General features: G+C 37.8%; 1 protein-coding gene and 1 non-coding gene across 2 annotated transcripts in view; both read left to right on the plus strand.

The window, feature by feature from the left end:
• Positions 1–23,876, plus strand: part of Atp7a (ATPase copper transporting alpha) — a 143,648-nt gene that overhangs the window by 18,604 nt on the left and 101,168 nt on the right.
• Trnav-cac (transfer RNA valine (anticodon CAC)) lies at positions 11,699–11,772 on the plus strand. The gene has a single exon. It is a non-coding gene; the product is annotated as a tRNA-Val (tRNA).

Here is a 23,876-nt window from a genome sequence, read left to right on the forward strand (position 1 = left end):
GGCTAAACATTTGTCTTTGACACTTTTGAATTGTTATTTCCTTTCTTTGAAACTCCTTTCCTGAAACTGTTGATGTACATTCTTAATCTATCCTGACAGTTATTTAACTTTGAGTGGGAGAAAATGTAATCAGATTTTTCACCTTTATTAACCAAAATCTATGAAAAGTACAGTAAAGGAATCGAGGGGATATGTGTGTGTGTGGGGAAATAGATTTGGACTTTATTTTTAAAAGTGTTTGCTTTTTTCATGGTGAAAATTGTTCTTTGGATCTTCGGATAAGAGGAGAAAATATATGAAAAATAAGAATGTTATAAAAAGTCAAAAGAATTTTGAAATATAGATAAAGTGTCCTAAGTTATCTTGTAATTATACTATATAAACATTTCAGCTATAAAAATTATGACAAAATAGATTTTCTTTTTTCTCTGTGGTGTTGAAGATCCAATCCAGCACCCTATACAAGCCAGGCAAGTGCTCTACCATTGAGCTACAGGCCCTGTCCCACAAATGGTCGGTGTGCCTGAGGATTGAACCCAGGGGTACTCTACCACTGAGCCACATCCCCAGCTCTTCCTTTTTTTTTTTTTTTTTTGCGGTGCTGGGGATCGAACCCAGGGCCTTGTAGCTTACAAAGCAAGCACTCTACCAACTGAGCTATCTCCCCAGCTCTTCCTTTTTTAATTTGTTTTATTTTGAGACAGGGCCTTGCTAAGTTGTGGAGACTAGCCCCCAACATGTGATCCTCCTGCCTTAGCCTCCCTAGTCACTAGGATTACAGGCATGTGCCATCATGCCTGGCCCAGATGGTTTTTCTACCAATATGTTAACTACTTTTAAAAAAATACTAGTAAGATTGATTATATTCTTACCTAACAGGAGTGATACCTTTGCATAATAAGATTGAAGACTTACCATGTGCTGAGTATTATGATTTCTGCCATTATGAGTCAAGTGCTGTATGTCTGGGGTTTGTGGTATAAATCTACACAGTACTTTTTTAGTGTGACTGAGTAAATAGTACTAATGAAGCCAGGGTTATAGACTTCATCACTGTAGGAGTAACTTGTCCTCTGTAGTCATTAGCTATACCTCTAAGTCTGCAACCATAGTTTTCTTTTTTTAAAATTTATTGTTTCTTTTTAGTTATACTTGACAGAAGAATCCATTCTGATATGATTATACAAGCAGGGAATTTATCTTATACTAGTTAGGATCCCATTCTTGTGGATGTACATGATGGTGGGATTCACTATGATGTTTTCATATATCTACATAGGGAAATTATGTCAGATTCATTTTATTATCTTTCCTTTTCCTATTATCCTTCCCTTTTTGCCCTTCCCATTGTCTAATCTCTTGAACTTCTGTTCTTCCCCTCATCCACCCTTATTGTGGATTAGCTTCCACATATCAGAGAAAACGTTCAACCGTTAGCTTTTTGGGACTGGCTTATTTCACTTAGCATGATAATCTCCAGATCCATTCATTTACTGGCAAATGCCATTATTTCATTCTTCTTTATGGCTGAGTAATACTCCATTTTGTATATGTACCACATTTTCTTTATCCATTCATCTGTTGAAGGGCACCCAGGTTGGTTCTGTAGTTTAGGTATTGTTGATTGAACTGTTATAAACATTGATGTACAAGTAACAATACATATTAATGGGGATGTGAGGAAAAGGTATACTTATACATTGTTGGTGGGACAATTGGTGCAGCCACTCTGGAAAGCAGTACAGAAATTCCTCAGAAAACCATAATTTTCTGAATGCAATTTGTTGGTTAAGAGGAGGGCTAGTGCACAGTAAAAATAGCTCAGTAAAAACTGCCCTCAGTATCCATGCCCTTGTCTTCCTGATAGGAGGTTTTTAATATCTAGGCTTTCAAAAACACAGACATGTTTTATTATATCATGTATCAGTGGAGGGTATACTTAGAAAAACTTGTTCCTTGCTCATAATATCTCTGTGATTTCAGTTCTAGGTCCCTTTTTGCCTTCATCTCTTGACTTCTTGTCCTGGAACTTTGTGGTCTCCGAGAACTGAGAGAAAGGCTTGGCTTGTTGTCTTCATTTGCAGAAAGCAACAAGACTTTTCCTTCATCTCCATAAAACAATCTCAATAGTTGTCTCATAGTGACAATACTGCAATTTTGGAACTGACACAAAACAACTTTTTGGGTTTATTAGGCTCTTCTTATATTGAGTAGAGAAGTTTTAAGAGAGACTCTGGGAATCCCACAAAATTGAGCCTCCAGCATGGCTATAAAAATCTGTATATTTTTTATTGAGCAACATTAAGGAATGAGGCATTTTGTACAAATCATTTTTTCCAAACAACCAAACTATACCCTTTAAATTTTAGTCATTCATAGATCTTGAAGGGGATCTGATACAGGAGTCCTCCAAAAGCATCCTTGAAATGCATTTACTTTTTCCAAAATAAAAATACTTTTTTTCTGACTAGAATGTTGATAAGTACTTAGTATGAAAACAGAATTCAGGCAGTATATAAATCTCTCTCTAGGATTTGTTATTTTCTTAATAGCACTTATTACAACTTGATTTTATATATTTCCTTTTCTTCTTCCTTCCTTTTAGATGTGTCTTGCTCTGTTCCCCAGGGTAGCTTTGAATTTGTAATCCTTCTGCCTCAGCCTCCCAATAACTGAGACCATAGCCATGTGCCACTGTACCCCACTGACTATAGGTTTCTTTGTTTACTAATTGTCCATCTCCCATTTTTAGAATATAAGTTCCATAAAAACAGACTGTGTCTGTTCTTCACTGCTATATCACTGTCACCTAGAATGATACCATAAACATAGTAAGATGTCAATAAATACCTACTAAATAAATGAAAAAAAGTAAAAATCACCCTTTATGCCACCACCTGGGGTTAGCCACTGTTAAAATTCTGGTATTGGGCTGAGGTCATGGCTCAGTGGTAGAATGCTTACCTCGCATGTGTGAGGCACTGGGTTCGATCCTCAGCACCACATATAAATAAGCAGTTGTCCATCAACAATTACTAAAAATTTTAAAAAATTCTGGTATATCGTAAAGGTATTTTTCTCACATAATATATTCTCATGTTTTCATGAATATATTACTTTTTTTCCTGTGGTGCTGGGGATTGAACTCAGGGCCTCACACATACTAGACAAGCCATTTACTTCTGAGCTACATCCCCATCCCCTCATGTATGTAAGTGTATAGAATATTTTTTATAAAAATAGGACTGTAGTTTACATTTTCTTTGTAGTCTGCCTCTCTCCTTTCCTCCCTCTCCCTCCCTCCCTCTTTACCTAACTCATCGCAGATATCTTCTTGTGTCATTAAGTGTACAACTATGCATTTTTAATACAAATAGGATAATTTAGATGACTAATTTTATACCAATATTTAGTTTAGTTCCAGTTTTTCAATAATATGGACAACATTGTGATAAGTATCCTTAACCACACATCTCAGTACAATTGCAATTTTTCCTTCTTTTATATATTCTTCAAAGTGGAAATTTTTGGCTAAATAGTATATATATTTTAAGGCTATAGTAATCAGCTTTCCACTACTGTAGTAAAATACCTGACATGATCAACTGATAAGATGAAAGTTTATTTTGGCTCACAGTTTTGGAGATTTTGTTTGCTTTTTTGGTACTGGGGATTGGACCCAGGGGCTCTATACCACTGAGCTACACCCCAGTCCTTTTTATTTTTTATTTGAGACAGGGCTCTGCTAAGTTGCTTAGGTCCTTGCTAAGTTGCTGAGGCTGGCCTTGAACTTGCAATCCTGCCTCAGCCTTCCAAATCACTGGAATTACAGGTGAGTGCCACAGCATCCAGCCCCAGTCCTTTAAAAATGTTTATTAATTTAAAAGTTTCTTAATTAGTAATTTTAGTCCATTACTAATTGGTCATTGCTTTGGGCCTATGATAGCATAGGACATTGTGGTAGGGCAGGTGGCAAAGGAAGCCTGTTTACTGCTGGGTGTGAAAGAGACAAAAAGGAAGGGACAGGGCCCCACTGTTGCCTTCTAGGGTCCAGCTCAAATGATTTAAGACCTCCTGTTGGTCCCCACCTCTTTTGTTTTTGGTACTACAGATTGAACCAAGGCGCATTTAACCACTGAACCACATCTCCAGCCTTTTTTATTTTTTATTTTGAGACAGGGTCTAACTCAGTTGCTAAGGACCTTGATAAGTTGCTAAGGCCGTCTTTGAATTTGCATTTCTCCTGCCTCATTCTCCTGAGTCACTGGGATTACAGGTGTGCACCACCATGCCCAGCCTGGGCCCTCTGTCTTATAGTTTCTACTACCTTCTAATAGTGCCAAACTGAAGACGTTTAACACATGGACCTTTGGAGGGGGAGTATATCGTCCAAACTATAGCAAAGGGTTTTGATAAATTAGGCCAAATTGTCTTTTGGAAACCTTGTAGAGTTTTTAGTTTATATTGCCATCAACAGTGTAACGGTTCATTCACCCAAAACTATTTTGATATTAATCATTTATATAAAAGATTTTCTAAAATACAGTATTATTTTTAGTGCTTTATTGCTTTTCTAAGCAGAATACCAACAGCTGATTTAATTATGACCCTTATTCATGAAAGGCCTGATATGTGTTCGACCTTATTGCTATCTGTCCTGGATTAGAGAGTATTCTCGTCTCTACCATTGCCTCCATGGGGAAGAGAAGTTTTTATCTGCAGCTAGCAATGTCAGCAGGAGATATATGTTTCTTTGCATCTCAATTTACTAATTAGAATGCTTATGCATACTTCCATAACAAACATTGTTAGAGTACAATTTTTTTTGCATTAGTGAAAATTGAACCCAGGGTCTCATGTGTGCTAGGTAAGTGCTCTACCACTGAACTACATTCCTAGTCCTTTACAGTTTTATTTTGGGATAGATCTTATTAAGTTACCCATGCTGGCCTCAAACTTGTGATCCTCCTGCCTCAGGCTCTCAGATAGCTGAGATCATAGGCATACACCACCATGCCCATTATTAGAGTACTATTAATATATAGTGCAGCTGCATTATTGTCTAAATAAACTTATAAAGACTGACCTGTTAGCCTAGTCATCATACATAACATTCTTTCTATGAGAAAATATAGCTGGGTGCAGTGATGCACGCCTGTAATCCCAGCAGTTTAGGAGGCTGAGGCAGAAGGATTGTGAGTTTAAAGGCAGCCTCAGCAACTTAGCAAGGCCCTAAGCAATTTAGGGAGACCTGTCTTTAAATAAAATATAAAAAAGTGCTGGGGATGTGGCACAGCAGTTAAGCTCCCCTGGATTCCATTCCCAGTACCAAAAAGAGAGAATACAGTTTATTTTCAAAATCAGTTGAGAACTGTTCCAGGAACACATTTTAAAATTGAAGATATTCATTCAATAAATATATCTTGAAGGCTTATCATGTGTTATGGTTTGGATCTTAAATGTCTCTCCTGAGTGCTGTGGTCTACACCTATAATCTCAGCAGCTGGGGAGGCTGAGACAGGAAGATTATGAGTTTAAAGCCAGCCTCAGCAATTTAGCAAGGTCCTAAGCAACTTAGTGAGACCCTGTCTCTAAAGAAAATATAAATAATGGGCTGGGGGTGTGGCTCAGTGGTTAAGCACCCCTGGGTTCAATCCCTGGTATAAAAGAAAAAGTTCCCCAAAGATCATAAGTTGAAAGCTTGGTTCTTAGCTGATGATGCTATTGAGAGGTAGTAAAAACTTTAGTAGGTGGGGCCTAATTGGAGGAAGTACGTCAGTGGGGTCATACCGTGAAGGATCTATTGGGATCCTGGCCCTTTCTTTCTTTGCTTCCCAGCTGCCAAAAGGGAAGCAGCCTCCTCTACTGCACATTCCCTACCGTGATGCTGTCTGGGCACAGGTTCAAAGATAGCAGGGCAAAGTGACTTTGAACTGAAACCTCTGAAACTGAGCCAAAATAAACTTTTCTTCCTTATAAGTTGCTAATCTCAGCTATATTGTCACAGTGATGGAAAGCTGACAAACACGATGTGTATGCAGAGAAATGTGCTAGCAAGGCAGTGGATATTCCTTTTTTTGATAATGTAGGGTCAAGATACCCCTAACCTTTAAATATATTTTTTGGCCAGGGCAAAATACAACCAGTTGCTTTTGTAACCCAGGGAGGAAATACTGCTAGAATGTGTTTCTTTATGTTAGGCAAAGGATTGGGGGGATTCTATAGAACTTGAGGGAACAGGATTGAATGACTGGCTGGCCTGAAGAGGTAGAAGATATAAACATACTGGAAATGGTAAGGAAGTAGGAGAGTTGAAAAGTATGTATTTGTTTTAGATTAAGGTGAAAAGAGGATATTGTTTGTTTGTCTTCTTAGGATGAGCGAGAACGAATACATCTGTCACCACAGTGCCACATATTGATACATTAATCTTTGCATATATCTGTACAAAGCTGACCTGCGAGTATTCTGTCTTTGCTTGAGAAGAGCACCATAATGCTGCTGCTGTACGTCCACCCTCTTCCTGATTCCAGCTCTGATGACCACTACTTGAGTTAAGCATGTCACCTTTGCCTGAACTGTTCTTTCCAGATAACATCAAAAATAGGGGAAGGAGCATACTTTTTGAAGTCTCATAGGTCTATGTTAAGAGTCAGATTTTACCATTCATTAACTTCTTGGCATTAGACAAAGCAGCCCTCATTCCTTCTTTGAACTTGAATTTCATCTTCTCTAAAAAAGAGAACAGTTTCATGTAGTTATTAGAATTAAAGTTTTTTTGTTTTGTTTTGTTTTGTTTTAGACAGAGTCTCACAAGGTTGCCCAGGCTGACCTGGAACTTGTGATCCTCCTGCCTCAGCCTCCCCAGCAAGTGGGATTACAGGTATGCATCACCATGCCTAGCCAGCATTAAAATGTGTTTTAAAATGCCCAGTATATGATAGGAACTCAGTACATCTTAATTCCTTTACTTCTCCTTCCCTTTACCCCATTTTCCCTTATAACCCAAGTCATTTTCTGTTTTATTTTTAGTGTGCTTCTGAAGATTGAACCCATGGCTTCACCCATCCTAAGCAGAGACTTTACCATTGAGCTATATCCCCAGCCCTTATCTTCTATTTTTAAAATCTATATTTGGAAAAATAACATTTTTTTTTGTGGTACTAAGGATTTAACCTAGGGGTGCTATATCACTGAGCTATACTTCAAGCCCTTTTTAATTTTATTTATTTTAGGTAAATTAGCACATGTCAAATGCATTTATTTACTTCTGATATTATAGGTGAAGTTCATGAATGCTTTGATGAAAGTCACTGAAATTATAAAATGTCAAACAGCTTTCAGACTCTGAGAGAACAGCTCATCAACATGTAATATGTCAAAACTATAAGAAATACAACAATCTGATATAAGGAAATAATTGATAATTATTCTGATAATAGCACAATTATGATACATTGTCAATTTAATGACTTAACTATTGCCGTGGTTACTAAATTATTCAAATTTAATATACTTCTACACACAATATTTATTTTGATACAGGGTCTTGTTAAGTTGCATTGCTGAGGCTGGCCTCCAGCTTGTGATCCTCCTATCTCAGCCTCCCAAGTCACTGGGGTTACAGGTGTGCACCATCACATCTGGCTAAAAAAATGTCTATAAAAGTAGTATATGGGTTTAAACATGGCCACCTGACTACACATGTTTAACTCTTGTCCTTCTCAAAACTCTAATATTATGACAGTAAAGAAGCTTTATTTCTATTTTGAGACAAGGTCTTGCTCTGTTGCCTAGGCTGGCCTTGAACTCCTGGGCTCAAGCAATCCACCCACCTCTGTCTCCCAGGTAGCTGGGACTATGTCCATGCCACCATAAGTAACAAGAATGAAACTCTCTTTCCTTTCCTTCCCTTCCTTTCCCTTCCCTTCCTTTCTCTTTCCTCCCTCTCCCTCCCTCCCTCCCTGAACCCAGAGGCACTCTTAACACTGAGTTATATCCTCAGCCCTTTTTATTGTTTATTTGAGACAGAGGCTTGCTAAGATCCTGAGGCTGGCCTCAAACTCCTGATCTGCTTCCTCAGCCTCCAGAGTGGCTGAAATAACAGTTATGTGCCTTGATATCCAGCCCAGGTAGTGAAACTATTCATTTGGTACTGGGGGTTGAACCCAGGGTGCTATACCACTGAGCTAGGGCTAGGGTGCTAAACCCCTAGCCCTTTTTAAAAATATTTTGTTTTGAGATGGGGTATTGATAAGTCGTTGAGTGTCTCAATAAGTTGCTGAGTCTGGACTTGAATTTGTGTTCTTCCTGCCTCAACGATGCCATGACTGGCAAGTAGTGAAACTTTAAAAGGCTTAAACCTGTCCTGGTGTGGTCTCTCACATATGTAATCCCAGCTACTTTTGAGGCTGAAACAGGAGAATTGCAAGCCGGAGGCCAGTCTGGGTAAATTAGCAAGACCCTGTCTCAAAAAGGGTGGGGGCGCTGGGGTTGTAGCTCAGTGGGAGAACACTTACCTAGGCATGCCCAAGGCTCTGGTTTTATCTTCTGTAACCTGCCCCATCCCCTGAAACATGCATGCAGGCTTAAACTTGAAATAACAAAGAGAACAAGAGAGGGGCATCAGATTAGGAATAATTTTAACACATTACTGGAAAATAGGAAGCAGATAAGAGGGGGAAGCTTCCTGTAAAGTGAGAAATCAATAAGTAGTGAGTTCTTTAATATCACATTACCCATGAGAGGCTTGGTGCTTGAAGCTAAATGTTCTTCCTGAAATACAAAGAGGAGACCAAAGACTGAAAATAAGGGAAAGGTTTTAAAAACTGAACAAAGTAATTGGACTGCGCAGGTCTCTTCCCATTCCTGCTATACATCCCCTGTCATGCCCTAGGATGCAGGAGACCGGAAGTAGTCTCTGGACTAAGTGAATCTGAAAGGCCCTGGGCTCCTGGACAGTGGGGCAAAGTGGAGGGCACTAAAGCTGGGAGATTCGGTGGAAGTTGAATACCGAATGGGCAACCCCTTCCTCTCAACTTGCTCCCAAATATATCAGCAAATATAACTTGTTCCTCAGGTAGAAGGTTAGAGAATCTTTGGAAAACTGAATGACCCCAGAGAAAATAATTCCAGAGAGTAGATATGACAGGGTTCCACAATAAAAAAGATAGCTAGGTGACATTTATTCTACTAAAATACCTAGTGGTTAAAAGCATGAGTTCTGAAAATAGGCTTTTTCTCTGCTGTGATTGAACTTGGGCCTTGCATGACTTCTTGGGTTTGGGTTTAGACTTAGCTACTTAAACTATTTGTGCCTCTGTGTTCCATCTGTTAAGATGAATGGTATTGCTTAGCTCAAAGTTGTTGTGAGGGTTAAATCAGTTAATACCTACAAAGCACTGCTGATAGTAGAGAAAGGGTTACCTAGGGATTTTCCTAGCTGCCGAAGGAATTTAGATGATTCCCCAATGGCGACCAGCAACCCTTTCTACTTAGGGTGGTAGATGGAATGTGAACTGAGAATTTGATCCCACTGAAAGCACCTTTCCCCAGTCTTTCTCTTTCCCATCTCTTACCTTTTAAGAACTTTGCTGAACTATAAGACCAACTCAGTTGGAGCATTGAGCTTTTACTGTTTATTTATCCAGTAAATGTTTTTTAGGTGCCAGTTCAATAGATAGGAATGACAGCAGTGAACCAGCTCAATAATAATAACTAACATTTATTGAGTTTTTAATGAGTACTTGGTTCTGTTCTGAGTGTATTACTGATATTAAGTTGTTTAATTCTCACAACAACCCTCTGAAACAGATGAAGTTATTATCCCTATTTTACAGATAAGGAAACCGAGGAACAGAGGTTAGGTGTCTTTTCCAATCATACAGCTAGTAATCATCAGATAAGAATCAAACCCTGGTGGTGTGACCCCCACTCAGTACTGGAGATGGAACCCAGGGATACTGTACCACCTAGTTATATTCCCAGTCCTTTTTATTTTGAGAAAGGGCCTGGATAATTTGATGAGACTGGCCTTGAATTTGTGATCCTCCTGCTTCAGTCTCCAGAGTCCCTGGGATTACAGGAGTATGTCACTGGACCCAGCTCAGTCCGGCTTTTGAGTCTGTGTTTTTAACCATTATGCTTCCTGCTCTCATGGAGTTTATTTTCTAGAAAGGGGGAGACTAACAGTAACTTATCAAAGGAAATAGATATCAAGCAGTAATGGATATTCTGATTAAATATAAAACAAGAGCTTTTAGTTGGGCATGGTGGTACACACCTAATCCCAGCTACTTCAGTAGTTGAGTCAGGAGGATCAAAAGTTCAAGGCCAGCTTGGACAATTTAGCAAGAGCCCGTCTCAGAATAACATAAAAAGGTATGGGGGTATAGCTCAGTGGTAGAGTGTTTATTACCTAGCACACACAAGGCCTGGGTTCAATCACCAGTACTACAAGGAAAAAAGAGACTGTGATAGGGGGACTGGCAGAAGATAGGTTTAGGTAGGTAGTCAACATTTATGTTTGTTTGTTATTTCTGCAACCCCAGTGCTGGGGACTCGAACCCGGGCCTCCAGCATGCGAGGCAGGCACTCTTCGTGATGAGCTATATTGCCAGCACGGTAGTCAACATTTATGAACACCAAGTGAGAATTAATCACTTAGAGTATTGCTTGTTTTTGCAGATTTGCAAAATGTTGTTTCCATGATTTGACTCCTAATGCTACCAACACATTGTAATATTTCTAATAAAAAATAGAAAACAGTTCCTATGCATTGATAGTTGACCATGTATGAGGAAGCTATACTAAGTAATTTGCATAGATTATCACACTTAGTGCTCACAGCAATGCTATAACCTATTCTTATTTTCTAGCCAGGGAAAGCTGAAACTTAAAGATGCCAGCCAGGATTTGAACCAATGTTGCCTGACTCCAGAGTCATTTCTCTTAGATACTTAATCCTTTTACAGATAAAGTGATTTGTTTAAGGGAACTCTTGATGGCATTTAAAGTGTAATTCAGTGGGGTTAGTGGTGTGGGTCAGTGGTAGTGTACTTGCCTAGCATATATAAGGCCTTGAGTTTTGATCCAACACTGTGGAAGAAAAAGACAGTTCAGGGTTGGGGATATAACTCAGTTGGGAGGGTGCTTGCCTCGCAAGCACAAGGCCCTAGGTTCAATCCCCAGCACTGCAAAAAAAAAAAAAAAAAAAAGACAGTTCAATTAAAGAAAGTAAATAGGACTTTATTAACCAATATGTCCTATGGAAGGTCATATAAATGTGTTATTCAGTTTAAAAACAGGGATATATATATATATGAGACACGTGATTGTGTGTACACACATAAAAGTATATATGTACATATACATATATATACCTATATATTTAGCTTCTCATTTCACTGAAATTTGCTGAGTATGCCAGATAAAACTTAGTACTACTTGAACTTTCAGTAGACAATTTATATAAGTTAATGATAAATTTTCTGAATGTAATACTTATGCTCCTTGGACTGTCATAGGAAAACATTTATCCTATAGTCTGGGCAGCCTAGGATTGGGTAATTGCTTTCCTTTTATTAATATCCTGAAAATTTAAATGATATAGAAAACAAAATTTTCACAAAAAAAAATTTCAAAGAGACTGACTCAGTTTTAGTACCTTTATTTTACTTAAAAATTAAATCTCCTGGGCTGGGGATGTAGCTCAGTTGGTAGAGTGTTTGCCTCACATGTACAAGGCCCTGGGTTCAATCCCCAGCACCACAAAAAAAAATTAAATCTCCTCATAAACATTAGGTATCATATGACTCTTGTAAAACAGCCTGCTATAACTAGCCATGTCCCAGGATTCTTACAGAAGTGGATTAACCAAACTGGTATTTGAACTTGTTTGAGGAATATACATGGGTAGTGAGCTTTTATGAGTTTAATACCACATGAGTTATTACCCTCTTAATTTATTTCATTAAATCTGAAACTAACTATATTTTGTAGGGTTCCTTTGTGGACTTGCCAAATAGACCTGAACCGGTTTTTCATCCAAGAGGAAGGAAGAATATGTTAGATAGGTTAATAGAAATTTTCACATCATCTCTTTTATTTATTTCATTAAATAATGTATGCTTTTTGGAGAAAACAAAATACAGCAAAATGTTATAATAGTGCTTATCAGAATTACTGATATCAAGATAACTATTTAGTCTTCCAAACTTTCCTATGCAAATATACATATGTGTGTCTGTGTCTCCTTTAAAAAAATATTATGTGGTGGCACATACCTGAGGCAGGAGGACTGCAAGTTTAAGGCCAGCCTGTACATCTTAGCAAGACCCTGTCTCAAAAAAAAATGACTGGGGTGTAGCTTGAGGGTAGCACATTTGCCTACCATGCATGACGTCCTGAGTTAAATCCCCAGTACTACAAAAAAAAAAAAGAAGGTTCATTATTTAATGTATTATTGATAGTCTTTGTATGTCAGGAAATTTAAATTTATTTAATTTTTTCATATTTTGGTGCATTAGAGTTGTACATAATACTGGAATTTGTTGTTACATATTTGTACATGCATATAACAATATAATTTGGCCAATATCATTCCATAGTATTTCCTTTTTCTTTTCCCTCCTCCTTCCATTTGGTCCCTTTTCTCTACTTTACTGATCTCCCTTTGGTTTTCATGAGATCCTTCACCATCTTTCTTTTTCTTTTTCCTCTCTAGCTTCCACCTATGAGAAAAAACATATGACCCTTGACTTTCTGAGTTTGGCTTATTTTACTTAACATAATGTTTTCAGGTTCCATCCATTTTCCTACAAATGACACAATTTCATTCTTTATGACTGAATAAAATTCCTTTCTGTATATATTCATTTTCTTTATCCATCCATTGACAGACAGATTAGGCTGCTTCCATAGTTTGGCTGTTATGAACTGTGCTGCTGTAAACATGGGTATGCATGTATTGCTATACTAAGGTGATTTTAAATCTTTAAGATAAATACTGAGGAGTGGTATAGATGGGTCATATTGTGATTCCATTCCTAGTCTTTTGAGAAGCATCCATATTGATTTCCATAATGATTGTACTAATTTACAATCTCACCAAAAATGTAGAAATGTTCCTTTTACTCTGCATCCTCTCCAGCATTTGTTATTGTTTGTATTTTTTTTTTTGTACTGGGGATTGAATCCAGAGGTTCTTTACCTCGGAGGCACATCCCCAGCCCTTTTTACTTTTGTTTTTTTTGTTTTGAGATAGGGTATCACTAAGTTGCTTATGACCTTGATAAGTTGACCACAAACTTGTGATCCTCCTGCCTCAGCCTCCAGTGTTACTGGGATCACAGGCTTCTTTGTATTCTTTTGTTTTTTTTATTTTTTTGGTACTGGGGATTGAATTCAGGGTCACTTGACTACTGAGTCACATCCCCCAGCCCTATTTTATATTTTATTTAGAGACACAGTCTTGCTGAGGCTGACTTTGAACTCGTGATCTCCCTGTCTCAACCTCCTGAGCAGCTGGGAGTACAGGGATGTACCACTGTACTCAACAGCTTGTTTGTATTCTTTTCTTTCTCGAGTGGGTTTTTTATAATAGCTTTATTTTATTTAGTTTTGTTTATGGTGCTGAGGATCAAACCCAGTGCCTCAAGCACTTCACGACTGAGCCACAATCTCAGCCCTTGTTTGTATTCTTTTTTTTTTTAACAAGGATATAACTCACTGTTTATTTAAAAATTTCATTTCTCTCAGCAAGATTTGTTGGTTTCAGTATGCACATTTTCTACATGTTTTGTTAAATTTAGCTCTAAATATATATTTTTGATGCCTTTATACAAGTATATTTTTTTATTGTAAACAAATGGGATACATGTTGTTTCTCTGTCTGTACATGGCATAAAGGCATACCATTTGTGTAATCATAAATTTACATAGGGTAATGTTGTTTGATTCATTCTGCCATTTTTTTCGCTTCTCCCCCACCCCTCCCGTCCCTCCCCTCCCTCTATACAGTCCTTCCTTCCTCCATTCCTGCCCCCCTCCCTTAACCCAACTCCAACCCCAACACTAACCCCTCCCACCCCACATTATGTGTCATCATCCACTTATTAGCGATATCATTCTTCCTTTGGTTTTTTGAGATTGGCTTATCTCACTTAGCATGATATTCTCCAGTTTCATCCATTTGCCTGCAAATGCCATAATTTTATCATTCTTTATGGAAGAGTAATATTCCATTGTATATATATACCACAGTTTCTTTATCCATTCATCAATTGAAGGGCATCTAGGTTGGTTCCACAATCTGGCTATTGTGAACTGAGCAGCTATGAACATTGATGTGGCTCTATCTCTGTAATATGCTGATTTTAAGTCCTTTGGGTATAGGCCAAGGAGTGGGATAGCTGGGTCAAATGGTGGTTCCATTCCAAGTTTTCTAAGGAGTCTCCACACTGCTTTCCAGAGTGGCTGCACTAATTTGCAGCCCCACCAGCAATGTATGAGTGTACCTTTCTCCCCACATCCTCGCCAACACCTGTTGTTGCTTGTATTCTTGATAATCGCCATTCTAATTGGGGTGAGATGGAATCTTAGGGTGGTTTTGATTTGCATTTCTCTTATTACTAGAGATGTTGAACATTTTTCCATATGCTTGTTGATTGCTTGTAGATCTTCTTCTGTGAAGTGTCTATTCATTTCCTTAGCCCATTTGTCGATTGGATTATTTGCATTCTTGGTGTAGAGTTTTTTGAGTTCTTTATAGATTCTGGAGATTAGTGCTCTATCTGAAGTATGATTGGCAAAGATTTTCTCCCACTCTGTAGGCTCTTTCTTTGCATTGCTGATAGTTTCCTTTGCTGAGAGAAACCTTTTTAGTTTGAATCTATCCCAGTTATTAATTCTTGCTTTTATTTCTTGTGCTATGGGAGTCCTGTTGAGGAAGTCTGGACCTAAGCCGACATGTTGAAGCTCTGGACCTACTTTTTCTTCTATAAGATGCAAGGTCTCTGGTCTGATTCTGAGATCCTTAATCCATTTTGAGTTTAGTTTCGTGCATGGTGAGAGATATGGGTTTAGTTTCATTCTGTTGCATATGGATTTCCAATTCTCCCAGCACCATTTGTTGAAGAGGCTATCTTTTCTCCATTGCATATTTTTGGCCCCTTTGTCTAGTATGAGAAAATTGTATTTATTTGGGTTTGTGTCCGTGTCCTCTATTCTGTACCATTGATCCACCTTTCTATTTTGGTACCAATACCATGACATTTTTGTTACTATTGCTTTGTAGTAGAGTTGAAGATCTGGTATTGCGATACCCCCGGCTTCACTCTTTCTGCCAAGGATTGTTTTAGCTATTCTGGGTTTTGTATTCTTCCAGATGAATTTCATAATTTCTTGCTCTATTTCTGTAAGGTACATCATTGGGATTTTAATTGGAATTGCATTGAATCTGTATAGCACTTTTGGTAGTATGGCCATTTTGACAATATTAATTCTTCCTATCCAAGAACATGGGAGATCTTTCCATCTTCTAAGGTTTTCTTGAATTTCTTTCTTTAGTGTTCTGTAGTTCTCATTGTAGAGGTCTTTCACCTCTTTTGTGAGATTGATTCCCAAGTATTTTATTTTTTTCAAAGCTATTGTGAATGGGGTAGTTTTCCTAATTTCTCTTTCTGAAGATTCATCACTTATGTATAAAAATGCCTTAGATTTATGTGCATTGATCTTATATCCCGCTACTTTACTGAATTCACTTATGAGATCTAAAAGTTTTCTGGTGGAATTTCCTGGTTCCTCTAAGTATACCATCATATCATCAGCAAATAGGGATAGTTTGAGTTCTTCTTTTCCTATTCGTATCCCTTTAATTTCTTTGGTCTGTCTAATTGCTCTGGCTAGAGTTTCAAGGACGATATTGAATAGAAGTGGTGAAAGAGGGCATCCCTGCCTTATTCCAGTTTTTAGAGGGAATGCTTTCAGTTTTTCACCATTTAGAATGATATTAGCCCTAGCGTAGATGGCCTTTACAATGTTAAGGAATGTTCCCACTATCCCTATTTTTTCTAGTGTTTTGAGCATGAAGGGGTGCTGTAATTTATCAAATGCTTTTTCTGCATCTATCGAAATAATCATGTGATTCTTGACTTTAAGTCTATTGATATGGTGAATGACATTTATTGATTTCCTGATGTTGAACCAACCTTGCATCCCTGGGATGAAACCCACTTGATCATGGTGCACTATCTCTTTAATATGTTTTTGTATGCGATTTGCTAAAATTTTGTTGAGAATTTTTGCGTCGATGTTCATTAAGGATATTGGTCTGAAATTTTCTTTCCTCGATGTGTCTCTGTCTGGTTTAGGTATCAGGGTAATATTGGCTTCATAGAATGAGTTTGGGAGGGTTCCCTCCTCTTCTATTTTATGGAATACTTTGAGAAGTATTGGAATGAGCTCTTCTTTAAAGGTTTTGTAGAACTCGGCTGAGAACCCATCTGGTCCTGGACTTTTCTTTGTTGGTAGGCTTTTGATGACTTCTTCTATTTCATTACTTGAAATTGGTCTATTTAAATTGTGTATGTCCTCCTCGTTCAGTTTCGGCAATTCATATGTCTCTAGAAACCTGTTGATGTCTTCGAAATTTTCTATTTTGTTGGAGTATAGGTTTTCAAAATAGCTTCTAATTATGTTTTGTATTTCAGTCGTGTCTGTTGTAATATTTCCTTGTTCATTCCGAATTTTATTGATTTGGGTTTTCTCTCGTCTTCTCTTTGTTAGTGTGGCTAAAGGTTTATCAATTTTGTTTATTTTTTCGAAGAACCAACTATTTATTTTGTCAATTTTTTGTATTGTTTCTTTCGTTTCAATTTCGTTGATTTCAGCTCTCAGTTTAACTATTTCCTGTCTTCTACTACTTTTGGTGTTGGTCTGTTCTTCTTTTTCTAGGGCTTTGAGCTGTAGTGTTAGGTCATTTATTTTTGAGTTTTACTTCTTTTATTAAATGCGCTCCATGAAATAAATCTTCCTCTAAGTACTGCTTTCATAGTGTCCCAGAGATTTTGATATGATATTTCTTTGTTCTCGTTTACCTCTAAGAATTTTTTAATTTCCTTCCTAATATCTTCTGTTATCCATTCATCATATAATAGCATATTGTTTAATCTCCAGGTGTTGGAGTAGTTTCTGTTTTTTACTCTTTCATTTATTTCTAACTTCAATCCATTATGATCTGATAGAATACAAGGTAGTGTCTCTATCTTCTTGTATTTGCTGACCTTAGCTTTGTGGCATAATATATGGTCTATTTTAGAGAAGGATCCATGTGCTGCTGAGAAGAAAGTGTATTCACTCTTGGTTGGATGGTATGTTCTATAAATGTCTGTTAAGTCTAAATTATTGATTGTGTTATTGAGTTCTATGGTTTCTTTGTTCAATTTTTGTTTGGAAGATCTGTCCAATGGTGAGAGAGGCGTGTTAAAATCACCTAGTATTATTGTGTTATGGTCTATTTGGTTTCTAAAATTGAGAAGGATTTGTTTAACATACATGGATGAGCCACTGTTTGGGGCATAGATGTTTATGATTGTTATATCTTGCTGATTTATGCTTCCCTTAAGCAGTATGAAATGTCCTTCTTTATCCCTTCTGACTAACATTGGCTTGAAGTCCACATTATCTGAAATAGGGATGGATACTCCAGCTTTTTTGCTGAGTCCCTGTGCATGGTATGTTTTTCCCCATCCTTTCACCTTTAGTCTATGGGTATCTCTTTCTATGAGGTGAGTCTCTTGCAGGCAACATATTGTTGGATCTTTCTTTTTAATCCAATCTGCCAGTCTATGTCTTTTGATTGATGAATTCAGGCCATTAACATTCAGGGTTATTATTGAGATATGATTTGTATTCCCGGTCATTTGGTTCATATTTAAAATTTTTGACACATTTTGGCTCCTCCTTTATTTGACAGTTCCTTTAGGATAATTCCTCCCTTTGCTGATTTGCTTCTTTGTTTTTTATCTCTTCCTCATGGAATATTTTGCTGAGAATGTTCTGTAATGCTGGCTTTCTTTTTGTAAATTCTTTTAGCTTTTGTTTATCATGGAATGATTTTATTTCATCGTCAAATTTGAAGGTAAGTTTTGCTGGGTATAAGATTCTTGGTTGGCATCCATTTTCTTTCAGAGCTTGAAAAATGTTGTTCCAGGCCCTTCTAGCTTTTAGGGTCTGAATTGAAAAATCTGCTGATATCCGTATTGGTTTCCCCCTGAATGTAATTTGGTTCTTTTCTCTCACCACCTTTAAAATTCTGTCTTTATTTTGTATGTTAGGTATTTTCATTATAATGTGCCTTGGTGTGGGTCTGTTGTAATTTTGTGTATTTGGAGTCCTATAAACCTCTTGGACTTGATTTTCCATTTCATTCTTCAGATTTGGGAAATTTTCTGATATTATTTCATTGAATAGATTGTTCATTCCTTTGGTTTGTTTCTCTAAGCCTTCCTCAATCCCAGTAATTCTCAAATTTGGCCTTTTCATGATATCCCTTAGTTCTTGGAGATTCTGTTGATGATTTCTTACCATCTTCTCTGTTTGTTCAACTTTGTTTTTGAGGTTAAATATTTTGTCTTCAATATCTGAAGTTCTGTCTTCCAGGTGTTCTATCCTATTGGTTATGCTTTCTATGGAGTTCTTAATTTGGTTTATTGTTTCCTTCATTTCAAAGATTTCTGTTTGTTTTTTTTTTCAATATCTCTCTTTATTGAAATGATCTTTTGCTTCCTGAATTTGCTCTGTTAACTGTCGACTGGTGCGATCATTCAATGCCTGCATTTGCTGTTTCATCTCATCGTTTGCTTCCCTTATCATTTTAATTATGTACATTCTGAACTCCCTTTCTGTCATTTCTTCTGCCACGCTGTCATTGGATTTTATTGATGTAACATCTAGATTTGTTTGGGGCATTTTCTTCCCTTGTTTTCTCATATTGTTCAGGAATCAGTGGGTCATTAAGATATTGCAGATTTCCTCTATCAACTTATAATGTCCCTGAAGATTGCTAGTATATCCCCTCTTATCCTTCAGTAGCCTGAAGTCTTGGACGAAGTTGATAATGTGGTGCTCCACAAGGAAGCTGCCTCTCTAGGGGTGGTGACCCTCAGGTGGTGTATATTCCCTGCTAGTGGGCAGAGGTGCCTCCACTTGTTGACCAATGGTCATCCAATGGGGAACTAGGCTGTGGGCTGAGGCAAGGCCTGTTTGTGCCTGTGTCTCTGGTTTTACCGTCTCTGTGGGAAAACCTCCCCCGGCAGGGAAGACTCACTTGGTGGGGACGTCTCGCTGGTCAGTTGCCCTCCCAGAGGTTCCCCTCAATCTACAACCACCGCCTGGGCTGGGCTGTCTTCCTCTGCAACCATTCCAGGGGCCTGGACCTACCTCCTGGGCCTGGGAGCCTCACCCTTCGCAGGCGAGTCTCCTTAGGCTGCCTCTCCTCAGAGAATCTGCCCGCAGTCCTGGAAACTTCGCTCCGCCCCTAGGCGTGTCTCTGTGCGGCTCCCCCAGCGAGAAGCCACCTAGCTCCTGGGACCCTGCTCTGCACCAATCGCCTGGCTATGCAGCCCCTCCTCCGAGCCGCCACCTGGAGCCCTGCACAATAGCTCCGAGACCCAGAGACCCGCCACATACCTCCTCCTCCGGAACGTGCCCGGTTTCCGACGCAGTCACTAGGAGTCCAAGCAACTCACTTCGCGTCTCCTCCTCCCGCCAACCGCCTGCAGCCCCAGGCAGTCACTCTAAGTCCAAGTGACCCGCCCTGTTCCTCCTCCTCCTCCTCGGGGTAGCCCCCCGGGTGTTCAGGAGCGGTGGCTCCGAGACCAAGTGATCCACCACGCTCCTCCCCCAGGCAGGCCACGATGTTCAACTCACCACTCGCCTCCTCCTCTGGCAACCGCCCGTGGGTCTGATTCAGTCAGTCCTAGATCAAGCGACCCACCGCGCTCCTCCTCCAGGCAGGCCACCGGTGCTCTGGAGCACTCGCTCTGAATTCAAACAGCTCGCCACGCAGCTCCTCCTCAGGCAGCCGCCCGGAGCCCCAGTGGTTGCTCCGAGTCCAAGCGCTGTGCTGAGCCGCCTCCTCCACGACGATTCCAGTTGTCCGTGTTTACTGCTCCTGTGGGGGGAGGGGCGCCTCGCCGAACAACTCTACCTCACAAAGTTCCCTGTGTTCCGGGGCTACCACCCCATCCGGGACGCCTCCCCAATGGGAGAGACTCACCCGGCGGCTTTGAGTTGGTCCCAAGTCTCTCACTATCTCCTCTTTTGAATCCCGCGTCCTGGAGCAACGTGAAATGCAGCCGCCCTCTAGTCCGCCATCTTGAAAACCCCTTGTTTGTATTCTTGATGACAGCTATTCTAGCTGTGGTGAGATGAAATCTCAGTGTAGTTTTGATTTGTATTTCCCTAATTGCTAACAATGTTGAAGTTTTTTCATATATTTGTTGATGTATTGAGGACTGTTTGCTTCATTTGCCCATTTATTAATTGGTTTTTTTTGGTATTAAGTTTTTGAGTCCCTTAAATATTCTGTCAGAAGTGTTGCTAGCAAAGGTTTTCTCCTATTCTGTAGGTTCTGTTTTCATATTCATAATTGTTTCCTTTGCTCTGTACAGAAACTTTTAAATTTGATGTCATCTATTACTTTAGGGGTTCTATTGAGAAGGTTGTTGCCTGCTACCTCTATGTTGGAGTGTGGACTTTACATTTTCTACTAGGAGTTATAGTTTATACAAGGTCTTTGGTCCATTTTGGGTTGACTTTTATTCAGGGTGAGAGATAAGGATCTATTCTCATTCTTCTACATATGGATAACCACTTTCTCAGCAACATTTGTAAAAAGGCTGTCTTTTCTCCAATGTTTTTTTGACACTTTTGTCAAGGATCAGATGTCTGTAAATGTGTGGGTTTGTCTGTGTCTTCTGTTCTGTACCAGTGATCCGTTTCTGTTTTTATGCCAGTACCATGCAGTTTTTGTTACTATAACTCTGTAGTATAATTTGAAGTCAGATATTGTGATGTTTCCAACATTGCTTTTTTGGCTTAGAATTTCTTTGACTATTCTGGGTCTTTTATCCTTCAAATGAATTTTTGGACTGCTGTTTTGTAGTTCTGTGAAGAATGTCATTGGTATTTTGTTGATCCTTGGTTAGATTTATTCCTAAGTATTTTTTGAGGTTATTATGAATGGGATTATATTGAATAGGAGTGGTGAGAGTGGACATCTTTGTCTTGTCCCAGATTTTAAAGGAAATGCTTTCAGTTTTTCCCCATTTACCATGATGTTGGCTTTGGGTTTTTCATAGAGGTTTTACAATGTCAAGGTAGGTTCCTTCTATTCCTAGTTTCTTCAGTGTTTTTATCATTAATGAGTACTGAATTTTGTTGAAAGGTTCTCTCCATCTATCAAGATAACTAAGTGACGTTTGTTCTTAATTCTCTTTTTGTGATGAATTACATTTATTGATTTGCACACGTTTAACCATTTTTGCACCCCTGGAATGAAATCAGCTTGGTTGTAGTGTATAATCTTCTTAATATGTTGTTAAATATGATTTACTAATATTTTATTAAGGATTTTTGTATCTAAGTTCATCAGGGATATTGGTCTGTAGTTTTCTGTCCTTGACATGTCCTTATCTGTTTTTTTTAATGGGTGTGATACTGACTTCATTTAATGAATTTGGAATTGTTCCATCCCGTTCTATTCTATGAATTAATTTGAGGAGTATTGACATTGTTTCTTCTTTAAAAAGTCTTGTAGAAAGAAAAATTAAATTTAATATCCATACAGTATTATGTTGAATACATGGGCCATTATTCATTTTACCAAACCCCATTTTATTAGTGTTTTCATTTGTATCCACTTCTTTTCTGCTCTAACTAATATTTCTGCATCTTCAAGTATCTCTCTGTTTATTTCCTTTAGATATATTTCTGAAAGTAGTAGGGCCAGGTCAGAGAGTGGCACTTTTTAAAACTTATTTATTTTAAAAGTAATACATATGGTCATAGTAATAGAAAAATACAAGGTACAAAAGGTATAAGGTTAAAAAGTAACATTCACTGTCTGCCCATCCCCCTTCAGAGAAACTTCAAAATAAGCAGATATAAATTTATATTAATTTATACATTTTATAGAAAATTCATGTGTGTTAGATGATTGGTTTGTTTCCTTGAAGCATATACTAGTATAATTTAAGACTGAATTAATTTAAGAAAGATTGAGTTAATATAGGGAAATATTGGAGAGTTTAGTAAGATTATCAGTTAATATATCATAATCACTCATACAATTATAATAATCATCTAGAAAATATAATGATAAAAGATTCCATTCATATAGTTCCTCCACATGGTCCTGAAAAACAACTAAAATATACTCAGGAATAAACTTAATAGAAATGTATAGGAAGATTCAATATTGTAAAAAGTGGTTAATTCTATCCAAATTAGTCTACAAATTTAAGAGATTTTGAGGTGGAGAAGATCTTAAACACAGTGATTCCCAAGATTCATATAAAAGAACACATATTTGAAAACATACTGACAAATTCTGAAAAAGAAGCTTGATAATGGGAATATGCCTTATTAGGGAGCAAAATGCATTAAAAGGTACACCAGTTTGTCAAGGATAATATACACTTAAAAGTTTGTTAAGAGGGTAGATCCCATGTAAAGTGGGAGTATAAAATTCATTATAAAATATAATGAAATAAATTTTCTTAAATACCAAAGAAATAGTACTGGTATCAAAATGGATTAACATGTCAGTGAATAAAAACATCCAGAGAGGCCTCACTATAAACAAGCATTTAGTATATATCTCATAGTTGCAGCATTTCAAGTAGGGAAGAAAGAATGGCTCACTTAACATGGCATTGGGACAACCAGTTAATGATTTTGAAGAAAAAAGTTCCCTATATTGTATACTTAATGTAAATTCTAGATAAGTTAAAGATTTAAATGTAAAGTACAAAAAATACTAGACAGAAGTACAGGCAAATATTAGTATAATCCTGGTGTAGGGAAGGCTAATACCAGAGACATGATACTTTAAGGCTTCTGGATAGGGGAAAAAAGCACAAATAGATAAAAAGATAAACAAAAAAAAACCTGTGAAAAATGACTAGCAATATGTATGACAGGCAAATGATGAATATTTTTAATATGCAAAGATCTCTTACATATAACAGGTAAACACCCAAAAGTGCCCAAGGGAAACAGGCAGTTCACAAAAAAACAAATGCAAATGGTCAGAAAGTCTCAAGTTATCAGAGATAAACATAAACCGTATTTCACATAATTGATTGACAGTATTTAAAAAGATTTTTTTCTTTTATGAGACTCAAACCCAGGTCCTTTCACATGTCAGGTAAGTGCTCCACCACTGAGGCCCAAAACAAATTTTAATAATAGTTGACTAGCATAAGGCTATTGGGTTCTATCCACAGTACTGTGTAAAAAACAAAAACAAAAACAGTCTGGTATAAGTGTGAGTAAACAGACACTTCTCTAAACTCTTAGTGGAAATGTGAAATGAATTGATATCTTTATTGAGCACAATTTGGCAGTGTGTATCAAAAGCCTTAAAAAATACTAACTACTTTTATAAGCTGTTAGTAAGAGTATTAATAAATACATTTCTGGAGGGCAATTGGGCACTGTTTATCAAAGTTTTGGATGGCCTTTGATCCAACAATTCCACTTCTAGGAATTTTATGTAAAATAAAGATAATATACAATGATATTCGTGGAAGCAGTGTTTTGAGTAGCACAAAACTGAAATCAGCTACTCAGAAGCTAAGGTAGAAGGATCA

Source organism: Sciurus carolinensis, chromosome X, assembly GCF_902686445.1.
Source record: "Sciurus carolinensis chromosome X, mSciCar1.2, whole genome shotgun sequence".
NCBI classification, from domain to species: domain Eukaryota; kingdom Metazoa; phylum Chordata; class Mammalia; order Rodentia; family Sciuridae; genus Sciurus; species Sciurus carolinensis.